This window comes from Oncorhynchus mykiss, chromosome 18 (assembly GCF_013265735.2).
Source record: "Oncorhynchus mykiss isolate Arlee chromosome 18, USDA_OmykA_1.1, whole genome shotgun sequence".
Classification (NCBI taxonomy): domain Eukaryota; kingdom Metazoa; phylum Chordata; class Actinopteri; order Salmoniformes; family Salmonidae; genus Oncorhynchus; species Oncorhynchus mykiss.
This window is the reverse complement of record NC_048582.1, coordinates 18246804-18256405: the sequence shown is the minus strand read 5'-3', so window position 1 is coordinate 18256405 and position 9602 is coordinate 18246804. Positions and strand designations below refer to the sequence as shown.

General features: G+C 46.8%; 1 protein-coding gene across 1 annotated transcript in view; it reads right to left on the bottom strand.

Annotated features, from left to right (window-relative positions):
- LOC110497069 (serine/threonine-protein phosphatase 2A regulatory subunit B'' subunit alpha) overlaps nucleotides 1-4668 on the bottom strand; it is a 53500-nt gene extending 48832 nt beyond the window's left edge. The window contains exon 1 of the mRNA XM_036952124.1: nucleotides 4458-4668. The gene's annotated coding sequence lies outside the window, so the exon portion shown is untranslated. The remainder of the gene's footprint in view (nucleotides 1-4457) is intronic.
- Nucleotides 4669-9602: the final 4934 nt, after the last annotated feature.

Here is a 9602-nt window from a genome sequence, read left to right as displayed (position 1 = left end):
TAGACACACACAGACACACACAGACACACACAGACACACACAGACACACACATAGACACACACAGACACACATAGACACACATAGACACACACAGACACACATAGACACACACAGACACACATAGACACACATAGACACACACAGACACACACAGACACACACATAGACACACACAGACACACACAGACACACACAGACACACACAGACACACACAGACACACACATAGACACACACAGACACACACATACACACATAGACACACACATAGACAGACACACAGACACACACACAGACACACATAGACACACACAGACACACATAGACACACACAGACACGCACAGACACACACAGACACACACATAGACACACACAGACACACATAGACACACACATAGACACACACATAGACACACACATAGACACACACAGACACACATAGACACACACATAGACACACACAGACACACATAGACACACACATAGACACACACATAGACACATAGACACACACAGACACACACAGACACACACATAGACACACACAGACACACATAGACACACACAGACACACACAGACACACATAGACACACATAGACACACACAGACACACACAGACACACACATAGACACACACAGACACACATAGACACACACAGTCACACATAGACACACACAGACACACATAGACACACAGAGACACACATAGACACACACAGACACACATAGACACACATAGACACACACAGACACACACAGACACACATAGACACACACAGACACACATAGACACACACAGACACACACAGACACACACATAGACACACACAGACACACATAGACACACACAGACACACACAGACACACACAGACACACACATAAACACACACAGACACACATAGACACACTCAGACACACACAGACACACACATAGACACACACAGACACACATAGACACACACAGACACACATAGACACACACAGACACACATAGACACACACAGACACACATAGACACACACAGACACACACATAAACACACACAGACACACATAGACACACACAGACACACACAGACACACACAGACACACACAGACACACATAGACACACATAGACACACACAGACACACACAGACACACACATAGACACACACAGACACACATAGACACACACATAGACACACACATAGACACACACAGACACACACAGACACACACATAGACACACACATAGACACACACAGACACACATAGACACACACATAGACACACACAGACACACACAGACACACATAGACACACACAGACACACACATAGACACACACAGACACACATAGACACACACAGACACACACAGACACACACAGACACACATAGACACACACATAGACACACACACAGACACACACAGACACACATAGACACACACAGACACACACAGACACACACAGACACACACATAGACACACACATAGACACACACATACACACATAGACACACACATAGACACACACATAGACACACACATAGACACGCACATAGACACACACAGACACACACATAGACACACACATAGACACGCACATAGACACACACAGACACAAACATAGACACACACATAGACACATAGACACACACAGACACACACAGAGACACACACAGACACACATAGACACACACAGACACACACAGACACACACAGACACACATAGACACACATAGACACACACAGACACACACAGATACACACAGACACACATAGACACACATAGACACACACATAGACACACACAGACACACACAGACACACATAGACACACACACACATAGACACACACAAAGACACACACAGGCACACATAGACACACATAGACACACACATAGACACACACATAGACACACAGACACACACAGACACACATAGACACACACACACATAGACACACACAAAGACACACACAGACACACATAGACACACATAGACACACACAGACACACATAGACACACACACACATAGACACACACAAAGACACACACAGACACACATAGACACACATAGACACACACAGACACACATAGACACACGCACACATAGACACACACAAAGACACACACAGACACACATAGACACACATAGACACACACAGACACACACAGATACACACAGACACACATAGACACACATAGACACACACAAAGACACACACAGACACACATAGACACACATAGACACACACAGACACACACATAGACACACACAGACACACATAGACACACATAGACACACATAGACACACATAGATACACACAGACACACATAGACACACATAGACACACACAGACACACACAGACACACACAGACACACATAGACACACACAGGCACACATAGACACACACAGACACACAGACACACATAGACACACACAGACACACACACAGACACACATAGACACACATAGACACACACAGACACACACATAGACACACACAGACACACATAGATACACATAGATACACATAGATACACATAGATACACATAGACACACATAGATACACATAGATACACACTGCCCACAGCAACAACTATCTGTGAGAAGACGCACGTATATAAAGGACTGTGAGAAACCTGGATCCTAACAAGTACATTTCCAAAACACACACACTCTCTCACCAACAGAACACACTCTCTAATACACCACAAGGCCAGAGTGGGATAAGGGTGGACAATATAGTGTGAATGTTACATCACATCATAAATCTTATAGTACTGGTATATAACAGGATTTTTATTTCAGATTATCTGAATAGCCATTCCCCCAGAGCAATACATCCCCAGTCTCCTCCACTGCCTCTGTGGTCTGCCTGACTGTGTGTGTGTGTGTGTGTGTGTGTGTGTGTGTGTGTGTGTGTGTGTGTGTGTGTGTGTGTGTGTTTGAGTTGCACATACACCACAGCCCTGCCAGAGTGGTCTCTGTGGCTGTCCAAGCGTCAGTCTGTCCAGCCAGGGTCGGGTTACGGCTTTACCAGATCTCTGCTTCACACACACACATACGCGAGAACGCATGCAAACACACACACACACACAAACACCCCAAAGCCACGTCCATTCACCGAACTATACAGCAAAATCTAGATAGCACAAAGTGTGTGTGTGTGTGTGTGTGTGTGTGTGTGTGTGTGTGTGTGTGTGTGAATTCCAGAGGGGAGACCCTGTGACTGACTCCGCCACCCAGGAACTAACAGGATATATCACAGGGTGACAGAGCAGCACCTCCATTACATAAGGCATGATGTCAGATCTATTCATTACATTTCTATCTGGTACATTCTGTCTAAGTATGTACCGAGCCGGAACAGCAGTAGCCTCTCTCCTATTGTGTAGGCAGCTTGATCAACACCCCCTGGACAGGACGCCACTGTATCGCTTGTCTCCCCCTAAACCTCAGAAACAGGCTTCTAACTAGACAGGGTTTTGGAAGGCTGGCCACGCGAGACTAGTTCAACCCCCAATCCATCTCCTTGGTTCATGCTGACTGCCAAGCAAAGAGGCATTGGGTCCCGTTTTTAGAGTCTTTGGTATGACTCGACAGGGAATCGAACCCCCAAACTTCCAATCTCAGGGCGGACACTTGGGAGTCCACTCACCTGGTGTCCAAGGTCTAAAACCCTGATTAGGAGCGCAGGATGAACCCCCCCCCCCCCCCCCCCCCCCCCCCAGGTCTGTGTTGAGAGAGGGCCTCTAGGGAAAGATGGGAGGGATATTCTCTGTCTGTGACACATTATTTGAAGGCTACCTACAAATACATAACACATGAATAACCCATAACACATTCATAAGCAGTGTCAATGTCAGCAAACTCGCTATTAAATGATTATGTGTTTATGTATGGTTATCAAGGTGTTATGGGATCCTTATGTAGGTGGCTAGGTGTCCTACCAACTGTGTTACAAAATAGTCTAACATGGAAAAATATAAGCAACAACTCAGATATTCAACTTCTGCCTGTATATTCAGGGGCAACAAATGGGCACTTTGCTACATTCAGTAGAGAACGAGATATAGTCTACTGTCATGCAGATTAGAACAGAAACGAACATGTCTGTCATTATTGGACAAGTTCGGGTAGAAATCCGTTTCAAAACGTTTTAGTTTAGTAGAGGTAATCCCCCGCTCATCCCAACGCAAACCAATGATCCAGTACTATCAGTGTACACTCACACCCACACACCAACTCCAGTGGCTTTTCATGAGTAGCCTTTACAGCCAATGGAAGTATCCTAGCCTACAACCAACACTGCGACTCGACTCAACTATCAACAAAAACTTGCAAAACACACACAAACACTTGAATAGCCTCTCGCGGTTCTCACACATTGCGATCAGAAAAACTCCGCTCGTACCGAAAAAAAAATCGTAAATCAGATATAACGCAAACCGTATCCTACCTTTTCTTTTCTCCCTTTCGCTCTTTTTTAAATATTTCCCCTCGCCTCCTCCGTCACGACCGGTCGTTCAGCTCCACATATCATACGCGATAGATATAATCCGAAAGGGCTTTCGCTCTCTGGTTCCGCCAGAGAAGAACAGAACGTGACTTGGTGTTGTCGGTGGAGCGAGCTGAGCGTCAGCAGCGTCTCCACTGGGGCTCGAGCTGCTCCGTGTGTGTGTGTGTGTGTGTGTGTGTGTGTGTGTGGTATTGTATGTCAGTGAGGGGGAGAGAGGGTGACAGCTCCTGGAGAGAATGAGCAGCGTGCGGGGGGTTCCCGTGAGTAAACGGTGGCGGGAATTTGTATGGAGTGACACGCACGCACGCATACACACATACACACATTAAACCATTCAATATACATATTGAGCTGTCAGTGACTATCGATAAATCAAAACTCAGAGATTAGGGCAGGCTATATTCTTCTCGCAGTAGGCCAGCCTAAAGAAAATGTTTGTATGTGTGTAAATGTTTACGTATAGGCAGTGTGTGATGTGCTTTTGTGTTGTGTGGTGTTATTGTATTATTGAACTGTGTGTGTGTACAGCTGTGGGGCTATACATGAGCTATGTACAGCATCCTCTTTTTATTTAAATCTCCTTATCATCTCAAACCTAGATTTGAATCTTATTATCCACCTGAAGTTAACACTTTAAACACCTGACAGGCCCGCAATGTCTGTTGCTATGGGAACCAGCGAGGTATACACCTCTGTTACTATAGAAACCAGGGACCTCAAAGTTATATTCTATATAAGACAACAACTATATCTCAACACACATCTCTGATACACACGCACACACCTTAGATCCTTCTCCAAATCTCTACTGGAATGTGGCTCCTATAACCACATCAGTGGTCACAAGGCGCATCACATGACACACAGGGTGTGTGTGTGTGATGTTACAGTTGTTTACGATTGCTTACACACTAAAATGTAACTTTTCCCACAATTAGCAAAACCTTACACTCAAGGAGCAAAACACAAGGCTAGATTTGCACAACTGTACGCACATTGTCAGCTTCACACTATTTGCAAAACATTACACACACTTGTATACATCAGACACAGAAGTATATCATGATGTCACTTCCTTGCAATTCCAAAGCACTGACTGTCAAATTACCACACCTATGAGCCGTGTTAAACACAGCCATCAGGTGCACAAACATATTATTGCTAAATTGTAGACACGCCAATCAGGTTTAAGCACTATAAAAATGCAGCAGGTAGGTTCACCTGCCTTCAACCAAAATGGAAGGAGTCAGAAGAAGAGTGAGGGTGAGAGGAGGAGTACACAGAGAAAGAGGAGGTAGAGGAAGAGGAAGACCTGAAGCAGGAGGAGAACGTGCACAAAGAAGAAGAGGACCAAACGTACCACATGACACTCGTGCAACACTAGTTGGCCGTGTTGTGAACCACGGATTGAGGCTGACGGAGGCTGGACTGAGAGTTCAGCCAAATCTTAGCAGATATACAGTGGCATCTGTCATAAGGGCTTTTCGACAGGAACACAGGTAGATCTGTCTACAGTTACAGTAATCAGCTGCTTATTGTATGCACCATATCAGCACTTGTGATACCCCTTCCTGTGACATTGTACAGTAAGTTACATGTGTTATTCTCTACATAGGATTAAGGGTCGGGAACGACAAGGAGGAAGGGGGCCCATATTCTCGCAAGAACAAGAGAGAGATAATTAACATGGTTTTGGCCAATAATGCTATCAGGCTCAGAGAACTACAAGCCAACATTATCAGTGACCATGCCATTTTCAATAATGCTATCAGGCTCAGAGAACTACAAGCCAACATTATCAGTGACCATGCCATTTTCAATAATGCTATCAGGCTCAGAGAACTACAAGCCAACATTATCGGTGACCATGCCATTTTCAATAATGTCCATCAGGTATCTCAGTCAACACTGGCACGCATCCTGAAAAGGTTCAAATGAAACAACTTTATCGAGTGCCTTTTGAGCGGAATCCAGAGAGGGTTAAACGGCTGCGGCATGAGTATGTGGAGGTTTGTATTGTTCACTTTAGCACTGTGATGTTGTATACTGCACACATGACTTCTTTACATTGACTGTATACTAGTTCTATCCTGAACTACAGTCTTGTCTTTCATTGTATTTCAGGGAGTTTTGCAGATGGATGCTGAGGAAATCCTGCATGAATTCATATATATTGATGAGGCAGGGTTCAACCTCACAAAAGCAAGAAGGAGAGGCAGAAATATCATTGGCCACAGGGCTATAATAAATGTCCCAGGGCAACCTTTGCACTGCCATTTCACAGCATGGGGTTGTCCTCCGTCATGCCAAAATGGGCCCTTACAACACACCTCACATTCTCGCATTTTTGGACCGATTGCACCACATCGTCACAGCAGGTAATGAAATGCACCAGATGCAATACACGGTCATCTGGGACAACGTGTCATTCCACCGCTCTGCTTTGGTCCAGAACTGGTTTCAACACCCTCCGTAGTTGACAGTACTATACCTTCCACCATACTCTCCGTTTCTAAACCCTATCGAAGAGTTTTTCTCTGCATGGCGGTGGAAGGTTTACGATCTCCAGCCCCAGGCTCAGGTACCCCTCATTCAGGCCAGGAAGGTTTACGATCTCCAGCCCCAGGCTCAGGTACCCCTCATTCAGGCCAGGAAGGTTTACGATCTCCAGCCCCAGGCTCAGGTACCCCTCATTCAGGCCATGGAGGTTTACGATCTCCAGCCCCAGGCTCAGGTACCCCTCATTCAGGCCAGGAAGGTTTACGATCTCCAGCCCCAGGCTCAGGTACCCCTCATTCAGGCCAGGAAGGTTTACGATCTCCAGCCCCAGGCTCAGGTACCCCTCATTCAGGCCATGGAGGTTTACAATCTCCAGCCCCAGGCTCAGGTACCCCTCATTCAGGCCAGCAAGGTTTACGATCATCTCCAGCCCCAGGCTCAGGTACCCCTCATTCAGGCCAGGAAGGTTTACGATCTCCAGCCCCAGGCTCAGGTACCCCTCATTCAGGCCACGGAGGTTTACGATCTCCAGCCCCAGGCTCAGGTACCCCTCATTCAGGCCAGGAAGGTTTACGATCTCCAGCCCCAGGCTCAGGTACCCCTCATTCAGGCCATGGAGGTTTATGATCTCCAGCCCCAGGCTCAGGTACCCCTCATTCAGGCCATGGAGGTTTACGATCTCCAGCCCCAGGCTCAGGTACCCCTCATTCAGGCCAGGAAGGTTTACGATCTCCAGCCCCAGGCTCAGGTACCCCTCATTCAGGCCATGGAGGTTTACGATCTCCAGCCCCAGGCTCAGGTACCCCTCATTCAGGCCAGGAAGGTTTACGATCTCCAGCCCCAGGCTCAGGTACCCCTCATTCAGGCCATGGAGGTTTACGATCTCCAGCCCCAGGCTCAGGTACCCCTCATTCAGGCCACGGAGGTTTACGATCTCCAGCCCCAGGCTCAGGTACCCCTCATTCAGGCCAGGAAGGTTTACGATCTCCAGCCCCAGGCTCAGGTACCCCTCATTCAGGCCATGGAGGTTTATGATCTCCAGCCCCAGGCTCAGGTACCCCTCATTCAGGCCATGGAGGTTTACGATCTCCAGCCCCAGGCTCAGGTACCCCTCATTCAGGCCAGGAAGGTTTACGATCTCCAGCCCCAGGCTCAGGTACCCCTCATTCAGGCCATGGAGGTTTACGATCTCCAGCCCCAGGCTCAGGTACCCCTCATTCAGGCCAGGAAGGTTTACGATCTCCAGCCCCAGGCTCAGGTACCCCTCATTCAGGCCATGGAGATTTACGATCTCCAGCCCCAGGCTCAGGTACCCCTCATTCAGGCCATGGAGGTTTACGATCTCCAGCCCCAGGCTCAGGTACCCCTCATTCAGGCCAGGAAGGTTTACGATCTCCAGCCCCAGGCTCAGGTACCCCTCATTCAGGCCATGGAGGTTTACGATCTCCAGCCCCAGGCTCAGGTACCCCTCATTCAGGCCAGGAAGGTTTACGATCTCCAGCCCCAGGCTCAGGTACCCCTCATTCAGGCCATGGAGATTTACGATCTCCAGCCCCAGGCTCAGGTACCCCTCATTCAGGCCAGGAAGGTTTACGATCTCCAGCCCCAGGCTCAGGTACCCCTCATTCAGGCCATGGAGGACGCCTGTGACCAAGTCGACGCCGCAGCTGTGCAAGGATGGATTCGACATTCAAGACGGTTCTTCCCGCGTTGTCTTGCTAATGATGATATTGCTTGTGATGTTGATGAAATTCTCTGGCCAGATCCAGCTAGGCGAAGAGATAATGTATAGAATGTTTACTGTAGTACTTTCTGTACAATATTGTCAGTTTTTTTCAGATAATTTGTTTGTTGTTATTTACTGTAATTGTAACCTGTACTGGATACAGTACTTTACGTTTGTCTGTTTGCTGATCTAACAGTGTTATGCACACTACTGTAGTAGCATGAAAACTGGGACATATGTTGTTGTGATTCTCCATGTTGACATGTTGACTGATTTGGGTATATGGAGAGAAATAAATTATGTTTTCCTCAGTCTGCAGCATTGGTCTTGTGTGGTGTTTGTATAGTTGCACTTTCTCTGTGTACTTCATTTACAGTACTCTAATCACTGACACTTAGACTTGCTAAAAGTGTTTTAGGTTAGCAACAGCAGTGTGTAACTGGTTCAAAAAGATTGAAGTCATATGAAATGTGTGTGTTTCGTTTGGTAACAAAATATAATTTTTATGAAGTCGTGTATAGTTTTGACAGGTGTTCCATTTTGCAAATGATCTGAAGTGTTGTGCTACTTTGGTGTAGGGTGGCGCTAATTCTGTGTAGTGTTTTGACAAACCGGGCCCTGTTTTCAAAATTGTGCTTAACAATTGAAAAAAACGAATGCGTGTGTGTATGGACAGTAACATGGTCTTCCCACGCTGCAGTAAAAAAACACACTGCACAGCTGACTGGTCTGTCAGAGTTACACAGTACATTCACTGCCTTCCTGTCCTCCCCCCTTTACCCACGACCCCTGTGTGTGTGTGTGTGTGTGTGTGTGTGTGTGTGTGTGTGTGTGTGTGTTCCTGCTGAAAGCAACAGATG